Genomic DNA, 17418 nt, shown 5'->3' on the forward strand with positions numbered 1-17418 from the left:
GTGATGAACAGGGAGGCCTGGCGTGCTGCAATTCATGAGGTCGCAAAGAGTCGGACACATCTGAGCAACTGAACTGAACTGAATGTTTAGGATGAATATAATATTTGGGTCATGAGAAATCATAGTCCCCTAGAAACGTGTCTTAGTCTGCTTGAAACCAACATCCTTGCTGAATAATTTGGACAGAAAACACTTTTCATCAGATCTAACATTTATATTCAGACAGAAATATGAGGCAAGATTGAGGTGAACAAGCAGATTTTAATAATTACCATTTAAAAAGCAGTAAAAAAATGTGCATGCTGGTCATTAATGGTGAAATTACAGACATAGGTCAATCAATGTCTAATTATAGACAAGTGTAAAGACTCTGAGTTCTATATCCTGATATTACTTTCTAGAATTCTTTCCTAGTATCTCAGATCTACCAACTCTAGTCATTATCTCCTATCCTAATGGACTCACAAAACCTCTCTGGCTCAAGCAATTATACATCTTTTTGACAGTATTCTTGTTGTCTATGTAGCCTTGATATCACTACCAACATAGTACATGGAAATACACAATGAACCATTTCCTAAATTTCCCCTACAGAATGCATGTGTGTAAAACACAAATTGTCCCCTCAAACTGAAAAATCCATGGCATTTTTACATACACGACAGTAGCATGCACTACAGAATCCAGTTGGCTGATGGGATTTCATTTTGTTCTACTTAATGTACATAAAATTCCGACATGGTAAATATTGTTTTTTACTTATTTCTATACAGGAGACAACTGAGCGTGAGATGGGCTTCCTAGGTGGTGCTAGTGGTAAAGAACCCACCTGTCAATGCAGGTAGACGTAAGAGACACGGGTTTGATCCCTGGGTCAGGAAGATCCCTGGAGGAGGACATGGCAACCCACTCCAATATTCTTCCCTGGAGAATGCCTTGGAAAGAGGAGCCTGGTGAGCTAGGGCTCAGAGGGTCACAAAGCGTCAGACATGACTAAAGTGACTTAGCATGCATGGACCAAAGGGAGACAGATTATGCAAATTTCTCACAGTCACATTGGGCACACACTGTGGTCAAGATCTGAAGTTTGTAGTAGGAATCTAGAATCCTGGCTCTTCAACATGATATTCTATAATATCTACTTACATATCAAATGTTTCACTTCTGATATAAAGAAAGAAAAGAACTATTTCCACTGTCCTAGAAAAATTGCTGGCTTTGATATCTTAAAAATGTATTCATTTAAAATTTTTCTATGATCAAACTCAGTGTATTACTTTGATATGGCCTTGCCTCTATGAGGTCAACTGCTTTTATGATACGTATTTGAGAATGCTAATTTAATATTTTCAACATAGGACATTGATTTTCAGGTCAAGCTCTTTAAAAACAGTGAATTAAATAAAAATTGGCCTCGGCTTATGAAATCAAATATCATGACCAGTCGTCAGGGAAGAACAGTAATGATTTTAGCTCTATGAATCTGAGTCAGCCTAAAAGCAATAGGATTAGGCTTAAAAGCAGGCATGACGGAGTACAGTTGAGTAAACTTTCAACCAGTCATACTTTTGTAGATTTGAAATTTACCCATAGATCTAGATGGTTTCTGAAAGATTCCCTGATATATATAAATGTCACCTTTGAGTGATACGGTGGTAGATGCAGGTCTGATCTGCTTCACCCTTAAATCCCTGCTTATGTGAGAGTCCTCCAGACAGTTCTCTGAAGGAAATGAAGTTGCAAGTGCAAGTTGCTGGCACTCACATCTTTTGTCCCCTGCCTTCCCGTGTGACACAGAAAGTCTACTCATTGTTCTTGTCTGCCAATAAGAGCAGAATAGTGAGCTTGCTCTCTGAAGAAGAGTCTATAAAAATACAGCTTCAAGAAAGTGGAAGATTTTTTTCTGTGTCACTGGGCTGTCCAGCAATGGTGAGATTAGCCCTTTCTTAGATCAGTGTCGTAAATGCTGAAATATGTTAATAAAGGGCATATTTTTAATTCAACCTATTTTGAGAGTCTCTTAACCACACATGGACATACACACATTTTCATATCTCATTTAAATGTTTGGAAACATAAAATAAGAAATGACATCAAAATACAAAATAGTCAAAAAAATATATAAAATAGTCAAACCTTAGAGGCTTCTTTCTGAATTCTAAAACAAAGAATTAGGACTCCTCTTAATAATAGCACTGAGTGGCAGATGAGAACGTAGTAATCCCTGGAGTGAAAGGGGGAAGTCTAATCAACATCTGAACTGAAATGTGATTAATTACTAAATACTGTGAACAAGCAACTATCTGGAGCAACTATCCAGAGAGACTATCTGGAGAGACGACTATCTGGAGAGACAAGGGGATGTTCCTGACTTTACATGAAAGTGTTCTTAGCAATGGATGAGAAGAATGAAAACTTGAAAGTGTACAGCTGGTTTTAGAAAGAGCAGAGAAAAAAGCCTAAGATCAAATAAAAGATTGTTCAAACGCAAAACCTAAAAATAAGAGGAGATAACAGAAAGACACACCTATTTAGAAAGAGAGGCAAAGCAGGAATCCTTCCATCAAAAAGAGATATTAATAGTTTGGGAAAACACTGGAGACAGATACAAAAGGGGAAGACAAAGTATTCAACTGTAAGGGAAGACATGCCATCAGGAAAACCAATAAAGTTCTTTTTCTTAATGAAGTTCAAATGAAAAGGCATCAACTGGCTCTTAGAAAGGCACAGTTATCTTTAAAAAAACTGGGCAGGTATTTTTATTTAAAGCAGTCCTCAAGAAGAGAGTGGGAAGGGACGTAAGAAATACTCAGATCCAATTCTTATCACTATATAGACAGGGTATTTTTACAGACAAGGCAAGACTGGCGAGTTTGCATTACTTGCAAAGATAGAACAGGTTTAAGCATGGATTCCCATGCCCCCAGCACTGATTTTCATTTCAAATACCTAAATCCTTATCCTTGCACATATCTACACCATGACCCAATCCTACACTCATCAATTCTAAATCTATTCCTCAAAGGAGACAACAACAACAAATGAAAACAAAAAGGAAGTTTTTCCTTATTTGCTATCAGTCCCAAAGAGTCAAACTGAAGCTTTAAACAAACATTTCTAAGGTGACAGGACATGAAGCAAAAAAGGAGGCCACTGCAACCAATTAAACTTCAGAGTAAATTTAGATAAAAATTTGAAATGAGACTGAGGCTCTCAGGTCATGGCCCTCAGCTGTAGAACAGTGCCAAGTGACTTGTGATGACCACAAGGAATTCAGAGTTCACATCAACAACGCACAGCCAAGATCTCTGTCCAACAGTTTCTTAGAAAAAGCACCAATGTCTAGTATACCCACCCTGCAGCTGGAAACAATCTGATTCTAAAGGAATGCTAGAGCTCAGACAATCTTCAGTTCAGTTCAGTTCAGTTCAGTCGCTCAGTCGTGTCCAACTCTCTGCAACCCCGTGAATTGCAGCACACCAGGCCTCCCTGTCCATCACCAACTCCTGGAGTTCACTCAGACTCATGTCCATCGAGTCAGTGATGCCATCCAGCCATCTCATCCTCTGTCATCCCCTTCTCCTCCTGCCCTCAATCCCTCCCAGCATCAGAGTCTTTCCCAATGAGTCAACTCTTCGCATGAGGTGGCCAAAGTACTGGAGTTTCAGCTTTAGCATCATTCCTTCCAAAGAACACCCAGGGCTGATCTCCTTCAGAATGGACTGGTTGGATCTCCTTGCAGTCCAAGGGACTCTCAAGAGTCTTGTCCAACACCACAGTTCAAAGGCATCAATTCTTCGGTGCTCAGCCTTCTTCACAGTCCAACTCTCACATCCATACATGACCATAGGAAAAACCATAGCCTTCACTAGACGGACCTTTAAATTCTTTATTTTCTGAGAACAAAGCCCTGTCCAAAAGAGTTACTGTCATATGGCTCAGGTCACAAAGGAAGTCAACAATGAAAACAGGTCTCAAAACCCACAGGTCTGTCATGGTGATTATACAAACCAAGTGATCACTGGTACAACTACAGGACTGATTTCACAAATACTACCCAGTTAGTACCTTCAGCACCACTGAGATCCATCTTTCTTTTCAGAACAATATCATCTCCTTTCCCATAGTCCTCCAAAACTGATGATGTGCATATGTATATTTATGTAAGTATTAAAGAAAACAAAATTCATGGTGAGATAAAACTTTTTCTATCAAAATAGAAAGAAATAATAAAATAGGAGAGTATGAAGACCACCATAGCCACTCTTTCAAAGAAGTAAACACACCATTTTACATTGAATAATAGCTCTGATTTATACTTACATTAAAGTAAATCAAATAATGTAAGTGAACAATATTTATGCTTCGATTCCTTTTCTCCCAGTTACCTAAATACAAAGCAAAAGTTTTAAAATTACAGCTGACCCTTGAATTACACTGGTGTGAACTTGGCAGGTCTACTCATATATGGATTTTTTTCTTAAAAGTGAATACTACAGTACTATATAGTCCATGGTTGTTTGAATCTACAGATACAATACAGAGATCTGTGAATATGGAGAAACCAACTCTATGAAGGGCTGACTCACAGTTATAGCTATGGATTTTCAACTGTGTAGGGTCAGTGTCCAAACCCTTGTATGTGTTGTTTAACAGTCAATTGTAGTTACTTTTATAAAACTGCATTTCCTTCATCAGTCAAGAATCTCTTTTAAGTTTTTGGCCATACCCTGCAGCATTTAGGATCTCAGTTCCCTGACTAGGGATCGCACCTGCATCCTCTGCATCAGAAGATGGAGTCTCAACCACTGTACCACGAATGAAGTCCCCATAAGTCAACTTCTAATTGAAGGCTTTGATTTTAAAAATACAGAGGCTAAAACATCTCCTACCTTATATTTTTATTCAGTAGAAACATTTTGGACAAATGAAAGAATTTGTTCTTTTACCTTGACAGAATACCTAGGTGAAACTGACAAAATGGAGAGATGGCAGCCTCTTTTACTTCTCTTAATGATAAATATATAATCTTCCAACAGTAGGGCGATTCACAGTATGGCTAATCAAACTGGCACCAAGAACATAGGGTGTTGAAACTGAAGATGTAAAGACGTCCACTGGGAGTTAACAAGTCAATTACTCTCAAAACACGGCTTCTGGCACATACAGAAACAGGGCACTAAAATCTCATTCCCTAGCGCTTCAATGTTAGTTCAGTTTTAATTCTTCAACTCGCATAAAGCTGAGATTGTCTCTTACAAGATCAAGTGTGAGAGCAAACACTGCCATGGGTTATTTCTGGTAGAAGTCAGGGAAATCACATGAATCTCATTAGGAATATCAAGACAGATTTTTACTTGAGTCTGAATTTGTAAAATTGCATGTACTATCCTTGCAAGGACATTCCTGACCGCTAATAATGGGGGAGATAATTCTACTCATCAGATTGAATTCTTACTTCTAGAGATAATACAAAAGAGATCAAATAAGGTCAGAAACCTCAGGAGAAGAGTCAGGGAAGAGTCAATATTTTCTTTTTAATTGAATAAGTGCATTAAGGGCTGAAAGGATAAATGAAAACTCACATTCAACAGTTGAGTCACTATTCTATCCTCACATTTGGGACTGCAAACAGAGAAAGGGTATCACATTATTTAGGTATTGTGGTAGTTAACTGAAAACAAACTATGGGTAACAGCTTGGATCCCTAAGAACTTACTGCTTCCCACATTGGAGGGATGGAGATTCAGTGCAGATGGAAAATGCATCCCATTTGTTCCTCCACCCTTCCTCTGGACTAAGTTGCTGCTAATGAATTCCTGACTATTCCTAGGCAAAACTTAGCAAATCATGCCTCGTTCATGCTCCCTTCCTCACCTGAGCTCTTTCTCTTGCTTTCTGACTCTGGTCATGCAGAAAGACCCAAGGTGACAGGAGAACACACTGGGAGCAACAATTTTTCCCCTTTACTTCAACAAAGGAACGGGTAGATTCTCAAGCCTGCTGGTGTCCCCAGCTGACAAGTGACAATACTAAAAGATGAAAGCCTTCGGTTTAATGTTATTAACCATATCTTCACTCCTGTGGTGTTGGAGAAGACTCTTGAGAGTCCCTTGGACTGCAAGGAGATCCAACCAGTCCATTCTGAAGGAGATCAGCCCTGGGATTTCTTTGGAAGGAATGATGCTAAAGCTGAAACTCCAGTACTTTGGCCACCTCATGCGAAGAGTTGACTCATTGGAAAGGATTCTGATGCTGGGAGGGATTGGGGGCAGGAGGAGAAGGGGATGACAGAGGATGAGATGGCTGGATGGCATCACTGACTCAATGGACGTGAGTCTGAGTGAACTCTGGGAGTTGGTGATGGACAGGGAGGCCTGGCGTGCTGCAATTCATGGGGTCGCAAAGAGTCAGACATGACTGAGCGACTGATCTGATCTGATCTGATCACTCCTCGGAAAATTCATTTTCCTAGATTTAAGAGTCATTTTTATATGTCTCCGATCACTTCTGTTAGTAAAGATAATCCTTTACCATATGAGTCATCCATGGGGATTATACACTTTTGTAAATTTCCATAGTAAAATAACCTAAAACATTGCTTAAAAAACAAGGGAATCTCTAACACATGGTCTAAACAACTAAAAACATCAGGATGGCTTATTTCCTTTTATTCCCAAATTTTATAGAGGATTATTCCCAAATTATTTCAGAAGGTAAAATATGGAGTAACTCCTTGACTAGACCACATTTCTCAGATCATAGGATATAATATTTTAAGAATATTTTCTCAAGGGAAAAAGTCTGTGTAAATAATCATCTCTAAATAACAAAAGAAAAATGTAAATAGCACCTACATGATAATGCCAATATATAAGAACTAAATCATTAGAATGAAGCCCAGTCCCAATTAGTGTAGTTTTAAAAAGGAAACTGAATATGTCAATGAAATGACAAAATACATTGACAATGGATTATACTTTGCAGGCCGTGATGGAATAGGATTTTATTTACTTATTTGGGATGAACTCTAAGCCAGTGCATATTGTGATGAAAATGGTGAAGCAGCAACAAACTTGGATTAAAAGACCCCTGCTGCTCTTCTATCAGTGGATTTAATACAAGCTTTCTGAAAATCTACCCTGGTAGTAGCAAAAGGTAATGATTCCATTGGCAGGGAAGAAGTGTCATGACACAGCTAGACAAGGACATGAGGGAAATCTAAAGCATAGCATCTCCACTTTTCACAGTTCACGGATGAAAATCTATCAACTGTAAATTGGTCTTCCGGTCTTCCACGGTAATATGGCCAAGAAAGAAGCATCCTAACTGAAATAAAAATAGGAGCTGTTAAAAGACTAGGCTATCAAGATATTTTGGTATGGCATTTTGCCAATGATCCATCATGGTGACCCATGGCACGACATTCATGGGATGGTCACCATCACCAAGTTACTCTAATAAGAGTCAAGACAATTGATCCAGCTCAATAGGGTAAACCAATTTGGCTCATGCAATGATCAACATACCCTGTGCAAGAAGGCAGATCCCTTTAAGGTCTTTTATAGCCTGGGAGAGGTGAATATCTGACAAAAAAATAGCTTCAAGGAAGGGATTGGCAACCTGCAGCACAGAGGGTCCATGAGTGCAGTCCCTGGGAATTTTTTCCTTGTCTTTCTATGTACTTAATACACCTGTGATGTTTTATCACTATGTACCCTGGGAAGTGTTTTGTTTTTTAGTTTTGTTTTAATAAATCTTAATTTTAATAAGATCTTCAAGACACACACTTATTTGCTATTGAAAATTAAAATAAATATAAATTTTTTTTATTACAAGTCAAAGTTTTGAAAACCAGAAAACTGAGCTGATATGCCTTGTTCTAATCACATTCTATCCAAGCCACCCAATGTTTAAAATATCTCCTGTCATTTTAATTACTTGCAAGAAAGGTTATGTCATTTTATGGTACTTGTTGACTGTATGTAGTAGGCACTCTATCTATTATAGTACAAAATCTAGTTATATTATGTATTTTCTGCTCTATGTAAATATCAAATCAATAAATAACTTATTATACTCGAGGTAGGAATAACTTATAATAGGTTAACTATAGATTCAGGGATTTTCTTAAAGGTTAATACTGCAATATTAAGTATTCAATATTTAATTCTACCAGAGAGGTGACAATATTTACCCAAGAATCACAGTCACTTCACCACCACTTAGGTTTTTCAATAATCTACCAGACTACTGTCCTCATAGAAGTGTTTTGGGAAAATTATGTTTGAAATAAGTTAGTAAGGTATGACAATTTCACACAAATCAGTTTTGGATCCTGAGGCTGAATTATACTCATGTCATAGCCTTGCTATATTAATATCAGTGCTGTCCATATGTTTGTTTTAATGGGAGTGATTTGATCTCTAATGTACATTAAGTTTGTTTTATAGGTTGATGGAGCAAGTGGGGGCTTGCCAGGAGGTACAGTGGTAGAGAAGAGGAGGAGATGTGAGTTTGACCCCTGGGTTGGAAAGATCTCCTGGAGGAGGAAACGGCAAGTATTCCAGTATTCTGCCTGGAGAATCCATGGACAGAGGAGCTGGTGGGCCACAGTCCATGGGGTTGCAATGAATAGAACACGACTGAGCAGCTCACACACAGAGCAAGCGGCCACCAATGTAGCGTAATATGGATGACAAGCTGGTTTTTGCAGGTGGGCCTGACAATTGATAAGTGAAAACAGAAAACAAAAGCTTGAAAGTGCATATACTGATTAGAAAGAGCACACACAAAAAAACTCTGTATTCAAATAGAAGTTAAAACTGAAAACTTGGAGCGGGGGAAACACCAGGAAAAACCAGGAAGAGACCCATTTCAAAGAAGAGGGTTTCTTGCATCAGAAGGAGCTGTAGAAGGAACTGGGGGCGGAATACAGAGGGGAAGACACAGTGTACAACTGTAAGGGAAGATAAGCCATCAGGAATTCTAACAAAGCTCTTCTTTTGTGTTAAATTTCAAGAAGTAAAAGCATCTTTTCGGCAACCAGTTCTTAGGAAGATACATCAATAAAATCTACATTTGTAAATTTGACAGTTATTCCTATTTGGGAAAAAAAAAAAGTATCAGAAAGAGCCATAGAGGATAGAAGAAAAACCCAAATCTTTTTTATTTATATAGACAAGGTATTTTACAGATAGGGTAAAGGGAGTTCACATTACTTGCAAAGATAAAATAAGGTCAAGTATGAATCCCTATGTCCTCAACACTGATTTTCATTTCAGATACCTGAAACTTTATTTATACACTTGTCCACATGACGATCTAACTCCCACTAACTTTGAATGAGTTTCTAAAAGGAGACAAAAAAAATTTTTTTTTTCCTTACTTAGTATCAGTTCCAAAGGGTCAAACTGCAGCTCTTTACAGACATTTCTAAGGTAACAGGACAAGGAGCAAAAAGGAGGCCACTGTAGCCAATTAAAACTTTAAAGAATATTTAGAAAAAAAAATGTTGAAATGAGGCTGAGGCTCTCAGGTCAAGGCCCTCAGCTGTACAACAGTGCCAAGGGACTTATAATGACCACAAGAAATCCAGAGCTCACGTCAGGAATGCTAAGATCTCTGTTCAACGGTTTCTTAGAAAAAGCACCATATCCTAGTATACCCATGCTGCAGCTGCAAGCAACCTCATTCCAAAGGAATGCCACAGCTCTTAAGTCTTTCAAACTTCTCTGTTTTCTGAGAAAGAAACCAAGGTCCAGAAGAGTTAATGTCACATGACCTGAGTCACAGGGAAGTTAACAGTGGAAAAGGTTTGTTACAGTGATTATACAAACTGATTATTAATTATACCAATTGATGTTTGGTACTGTACTGACTTAGAGATTCTGCCCTGTTAGTATCTTCAGTACCCTTCAAACATCCTAACTCTCACCTTTTTATCAGAGCAATATGGTCACCTTTTCTATCTATAGTCTTCCTCCCTGCTTATGGGTACGTGCATGTTTATGTAAATAGTTATAAAGAAAAACTTTAGGACGATATGAATTATCTCTCCCAAAATAGAAAGATATAATTGATAAGTATAATACAAAAAGAATACAAACATTGTTGTTATTCTTTTAGTAAAGTGAATGCATCTTGTTTTATAATAAAAAATTATGCTGACTTCCACTTAGGTTTTGGAAAATCAAATTTATTAAAGACAGAAACACAGTTATGCTTGAATTCCTTTTCTCTCAGTTACCTATGAATAGGGTATGAAGTTTTAAAATAAGTTGCTTTTATAAAACTGCATTTCCTCTCATAGTCAATTTCTACTTGAGACAACTTTGAATTTAAAGGAATAAAGATACTAGGAATGGCTCTGACTTTGATATAATGTTTCCAAGTATGAAAATTTTAGCCATATAAAGGATTTGTCCCTTAAACTTGCCAAAAGACCCAGGAGAAACTATTTGACATATTATAGAAATACCAACTTCTTTTACTCCTCCAAACTCTAAGAATGATAAGAACTACTAGAATAGAGTATTCTCAGTCTGTCTAAGAGTGTGTTTTGATACAGAATGAACAAGTAGGAGAGAAAGGAGAGTGTTGGGAGGGGAAAAGGGTGTGAGTGCTGAGTAATAGAGAGAACCACATTGTCAAGGCGAAGGTGAGATTATAAATGAAAAATTCACTAAAATAAACAATGTATACTGCACAGTTTTGTCTTGTGCTGGCTCTGATTCTTAACATGTACTTAATTTATTGCAAGTTACATTATAAGAAACCTGTTTTAAGACCACTACTTGGAGTAGCAAAACAATAATATCCAGTGTTGGGTGGGATATAATGTTAATTTGTATTTCCATATGACATTTACATATATTCTATCACTGCTAAAAATAGAACTGGATGATATCACTAAATAATTTCCTTTACTCAGTATATATATAATACCTTTAAATGAATATTTTTCAATCCTTTTAAAAAGTAGATACTCTATGCTGATACTGTTCCAAGATTCAGTTCAGTTCACTTCAGTCGCTTAGTCATGTCTGACTTTGTGACCCCTTAGACTGCAGAAACACAAGCTGGAATCAAGATTGCCAGGAGACACATCAATAACCTCAGATATGCAGATGACACCACCCCCTTATGGCAGAAAGTGAAGAGGGACTAAAAAGCCTCTTGATGAAAGTGAAAGTGGAAAGTGAAAAAGTTGGCTTAAAGCTCAACATTCAGAAAACGGAGATCATGGCATCCAGTCCCATCACTTCATGGGAAATAGATGGGGAAACAGTGGAAACAATTCAGACTTTATTTTTCTGGGCTCCAAAATCACTGCAGATGGTGACTGCAGCCATGAAATTAAAAGACACTTATTCCTTGGAAGGAAAGTTATGACCAACCTAGACAGCATATTCAAAAGCAGAGACATTACTTTGCCAACCAAGGTTCGTCTAGTCACGGCTATGGTTTTTCCTGTGGTCATGTATGGATGTGAGAGTTGGACTGTGAAGAAGGCTGAGCGCTGAAGAATTGATGCTTTTGAACTGTGGTGTTGGAGAAGACTCTTGAGAGTCCCTTGGACTGCAAGGAGATCCAACCAGTCCATTCTGAAGGAGATCAGCCCTGGGATTTCTTTGGAAGGAATGATACTGAAGCTGAAACTCCAGTACTTTGGCCACCTCATGCGAAGAGTTGACTCACTGGAAAAGACTCTGATGCTGGGAGGGATTGGGGGCAGGAGGAGAAGGGGACGACAGAGGATGAGATGGCTGGATGGCGTCACTGACTAGATGGATGTGAGTCTGAGTGAACTCCGGGAGTTGGTGATGGACAGGAAGGCCTGGCGTGCTGCGATTCATGGGGTCGCAAAGAGTCGGACACGACTTAGCGACTGATTTCATCTAAGACTGCAGCATGCCAGGCCTCCCTGTCCATCTTAGTAATGATACTTACTAAATGGAAAACCCTGGCCTCCCCAAAATGAAAAGCAAGTAAAACATCAGTGACAAGAGTGGCAAAATACAAATCAATGTATATTTGTGCTTGGTGTTAAACAACGTTAAATAAATAATGTACAATAAAGATATGTCAGTAACTTGTATTTTAAGTAAAATATTCACATGTTTGATTTTGGACCACATTGAATGAAGACACACATCATGTCTTCTACAGACATATATAAATTTCAAAATGTCTTTGATTAAACATTTACTGACAATGTTTAAGTTACTAAATACTATTTAGTCAGTGTTGAGTTTTTTTTTTTTTTTGGTGCCATCTTTCATGATTCATGTCAAGAAAGATAATTTTTGTGGCAGTAGAAGTATCTTATCTTTCTTTTTTCCTTTCAGAATGCTAACATGTTTATATCCTTCCTCTAACCTATTTTCAATTGGAAAAAGCAAAAGCAGTCCCAGTAGAATACTTGCAAAACATCAAATACACAGGAGTAGTAATCAAATGCAATCCAAACAGTCTCCCAAGGTGCACACTGCATGAATAACATCACTCTCCCCAGTGCATTCATTCAGCCTCCTTTCAAAAAGGTGTTCTGATACTGCTCGTCATACTCAATGACAGACAGTAGAGATCTATTTCACATGGGCGTGCTTTACAGTTTTGACTGGAGCTTCCTGGGATGAGAAAGTACAAGCTTGACACCCCGTTTGCATCTATAGCTTTTGGATTTTACAGACTGGTTGACAAAATGCACCCACAATTTTCTTCATTGCTATGCAAATATCTTAAGTCTCCAAAAGGCTTATCTGGGATTCAGTAAGATTTTTGTCCCCTGATATACTAACTAAACTTGTTTGTAAATATCTCATACCCAAATTGCATGTGTTTTGCTCTTAATAAGTGGAAAGGACATACTCTTTGTTTCGCTTTTTATAGACAATTTAACTTCTTGTCCTATACTCAAATCCTTCATCATTGAATGGTGCACCATTATTCAATGTGGAGAAAGACTGAAGGTTTAGGAGATACTTATTTTCTGGAGAGTAAAAAAATGAAGATGTACTTTAATGAGTAAAACGATTCATTAAGAAACATTTTTACTATGTAGCTTTTAACATATTACCTTAAAAAATTCACTATATTTCAGATTTGATGAAGCTTAAACACATTAGTTAAAAATCTTCTGTTTGAACCCCAAAATGACACTTTGATGGATAAATAAGATATGGTATATCCATACAATGGAATATTATTGGATAATAAAAAGAATGAAGTGCTGACATTTGGTAAAACATGGATAAATCTTTAAATCATGATGCAAAGTGAAAGAAGTTAGAGAAGTTTGTGACCAAAAATTTACATACTGTGTAATTCCTTACATATGAAATATCTAGGCTAAGCAAATCCATAAAGACAGAAAGTAGATAAAGTATTTTCCAAGGGCTTGGAGAGGGTTCAGGAGAAATGAGGCATGACTGCTAACAGGTATGGGGTTTCTTTATGGAATGATGAATATACACTTGACCCTTAAGCAAGATGGGTTTGAACTGTGTGGGTCCACTTATACTTGGATTTTTTTCAATAGTAGTACTACAACACTATACCATACATTGCTGGTTGAACCCACGGATATATTCTTGGATGCAAAGAACCAACTACAAGTTATAGGCAAATTTTGACCTGCAGGATGGTTAGCATCCCAACCCTCACATTGTTCATGGGCCAACTGTGTTCAAACATAGATTCTGGTGATCACTGAACAACTCTTTGAATATACAGGAAACACTGAATTATATTTCTAAAATGTGTTAATTATATGGATCATGATCTAACCACTTAGTAAAGCTCTTTAATAAATATCTGGCTGAGAATTTATCCTTTCTTAAGTTTTACAATCTTTTCAACAAAGCCATACATTCACAGTGGGTTTTTTAAATTTATAAAATGAGAATAGTTTTGATGAAAATTGAAAAAGGCAGTTATTCATATTGATATCTATGCACTCAGATGACTACCTACATATCCACCCACTACGTGAAAATTCTGGGTAGAACAAGGCTTAGAAGACCTACACTGGCCATGATATTTGCACCTCTTGGAAACAATCTCCATGCTGTTGTTTACTCTGTTGCCTTCCTGATCTGAAAACCTCTTCATACGACTCTAGATTTTATTACAGGGGTAACCTTTTGTAAGTTCAAAGCCAAGGTCATGTCCCTTCAGCTCAAATCCAGTCCCGAGGCATAAATCTTTCAGAAAAGATCCTTTCACACTTGCATCACAAAGACTCTGACACATGTCACAGGGAAGCAACTTTCATTATGTTGCAGCAATGAACGTCCCTTCATTTGATGGACTCTGAAAAATTGCTCTATCTTTCCCCATTCCCATGACAGCTGTCACCATATCACAAATGGAGAAGAGTTTAAAAAAGAAAGGCCTCTTGCTTTCCCAACAGTTGTCACCACTAGCAGCCACATAATATACAATGTTACCAAGGGGAAATAAACACTGTGTAAGAATCTAGAGAATGCCTATATTGGAAAAGCCCACATTCTACTTTCTTAAATTGTAGGATTAAAGAGAAACAAACGATAGTACCATTTATAAAGTTCAGAATATTTCACATGGAGTCTATCTGTACTGTCTCCAATATATCTCTCAACTCCTATGATTCTGGAGAGAGCATCTCTCCAGGCTGAAACATTCAAAATATTTCACTTCACATGTCTTTAAATAACTAACCACAAGACTCGAATGTCGGGAAAGATGTACCAGATCAATCTAGGGCAGAAGGAAAAGATATAGGCTGTAAATCAGTGTAATATAAAATGAGGCAAGAGCTTTTAACTCAACAGGCTGATAGACTTGTTGATCTAACACACTTTCTTTTCTGATTTCAAGTAATAATACAGTGAGAAAAATATGCCCAAGAAAGAATACCTTATATATAAAATTCAGTGTGGACAGAAGGAGGAGTTCAAACTGGCCTTTACTGTTATTACTCAAATGCAATGCAGACCTCCCTCCCACAACAACAAAGACATTAGCCGGGAACTGTCTATCAATTCAGAATTTCAAGTCTCACTCCAGTCCTGCTAAATCAGAACCTGCATTTTCACACATTGATGTTTGATAAGCATTGTCCATACCACTTTTCCACTAGTGTCACTGTCCAATGTTTGGACTCTCAGGCCACTGAAATAATTTGTTTCTCATTAGTAACAGCTATTAAGTAATATTGATGTGAGAAAAGAAATACAATGTAATACAATACATACCATACTGTTAAATTAATTAAAAACATCAGATTTGTCATGTGATTGCCATGCTAAAGCCTCAATATTGATGGAAGGTTAAGAGGTATTCAAAGGAACTGATAATTAAGACTAAATCATTTGTTAGTCTCTGTGAAAATGAAACAACCTTGTTAAAACTGAGTACAGAACTTTATGACATCAGTTTGATGCTGAGGCAAATTGAGGCTGATGCATATGCAAATATCTTTGCCTTAGAAGGTGGTATTCCTAGATGATGAAAAGGAAGGGCAGGTAATGTAATTCACTTTGAACTGGCCAGTGATGGATTTCATGTTTATAATAACTGCTTAGGCAGGCCACATGCATACCCTATTCTATTATGTCAGCAGAGGATTTACCTGCCTGGTAACAGTGAAATACACCCTTCAGTGCTCTGTGTTTAATTAAGGAAGCGGAGTTGGAAAACCATTGAGCCTGTAAGCTCTAAACACTATCAGGCACCCTTCTTATCACTTCCTAGGATCACACAGGTCAGGACCACTCTGTCAAAGCTCAAAGCCAACTTTCTAGGTGACTGAAGCACCAAGTACTTCTGTGCCTCTGAAAAAAAAAAAAAAAAAAAAAATGACATTGGATGCCAATACAATTAATCACTTCAGAGTACTCAGCCCTCAGAATTAAAGACAAAGCTGTCACCTACTCAGTAAACCCCTCTAACTGGCTACTTCAAAACTTAGGTAAGCTCCCAGATCACCAAAGGGAAGTTATAAGGGAGAGAAAAGTCAATAGCCTTGGGGAAAGAATTGATAAGGCAGTCAAGCACTATACATTCTAGTACTTATTTTCATTTTACACACTGAAATGAAATAGTGCACTAAGAGCCCCTGTTCACTTAGCTGGTATAATATTTACTTCCAAATTGTTATCTTTAATACTAACAGCACTTTGCAGTTATAAAAACATCTTGATCCAAAAAGCTCAAAATGTTTCCCTACATATCAATTCAACTCTGCTTAAGACCATATGTCAGGGAGGGATGGCTGTACCAAGGGTATAAATCCGATTTAAAAAGGTTTCAAAACTAGTCAATATGATCAACTCAATTGTTCAAGGCAGGTGGAAAGGAAAACACCTAAGAAATGAGGGACTTGTTGGGCTGACAGAAGTCCAGCTCTATTCACAGAAGTGAAAAGAGGTGGAGGCCTGCCTTTGGTAATTAGGTGGCCTAATTACAAAAAGCTACTCTCAAACAAGAAGTCCGCTTCAATGATTCAGCTATTCTAGGCCAACATAATTTCGAGTTCACAAAAACATCTGGGAAATTATTGTTCGTTTATTTCATATGGCATGTATAGGAACAATTTAAATACCACAGAAGTATTTTTAGCTGGAGAAATGAGCCAACAGAGCAAAAGGAGGCACTGAAGATTCTAGAAAAGCCACCAAGGTCCCCAGCGTAGCCTATGGAACCTATGATTCCCCCTTCTTCACAGATATTGCCCAATAAAAATGGGCATTATTTGGTAAGAGCAGAGATTTTCTGCATGTTTTATTCATCATCATATCCCTACACCCTACAACAGCATGAGGTAAATAGTAGATGTTTAATAAATAATTTTAAAATGAATAAATGAACACAGGCTGGCAATCCTGAAGATGAGCCCACCTGCTGATTCTGTCAGCTGCACGGCATGCAAGAAAAATGTGAATGCCTAAACATCAAAGCACTGTGTTCCTTTATCAGATACAACTTGTAAAACGTCTGCTGTAAGACTAAATAGCACATAGGCTATGTCCTTGAGGTTAAAAACAACTGGAAATTAGGCCATCTTTTCTGATGTGATAAGACATGTCTAATCTCACATAACACAGATGTGAGAGAAGCATCTGTAGGTACTCTCTACCTGCCTGACTAGATACATCCTCTGTGACTGTCTAAAGAAAGTTAAATTTTTAAACAAGGAAATAATCAATGTATCCCTTTCAATAGTTGTATAAATCATACTTAGCAAATTTACTGCCAAGTTTAAATGCAAAAAAGTTACATGTTAGTAAAACCAGTAACTACAATTTTAGTCCATAAAACCAAACAGCTCAGATATGTGTGTGTGTTGGTTGCTCAGTTGAATCCAGCTCTTTATGACCCCATGTACCACAGCCCACCAGGCTCCTCTGACCATGGGACTCTCGAGGCAAGAAT

At 37.6% G+C, this 17418-nt stretch overlaps 1 protein-coding gene across 5 annotated transcripts in view; it reads right to left on the bottom strand.

Moving 5' to 3' along the window:
* The window catches only part of CNTN4 (contactin 4), a 1023175-nt gene that overhangs the window by 562299 nt on the left and 443458 nt on the right, over positions 1–17418 (bottom strand). The window lies entirely within an intron of this gene.

This window comes from Bos mutus, chromosome 22, assembly GCF_027580195.1.
Source record: "Bos mutus isolate GX-2022 chromosome 22, NWIPB_WYAK_1.1, whole genome shotgun sequence".
NCBI lineage: Eukaryota > Metazoa > Chordata > Mammalia > Artiodactyla > Bovidae > Bos > Bos mutus.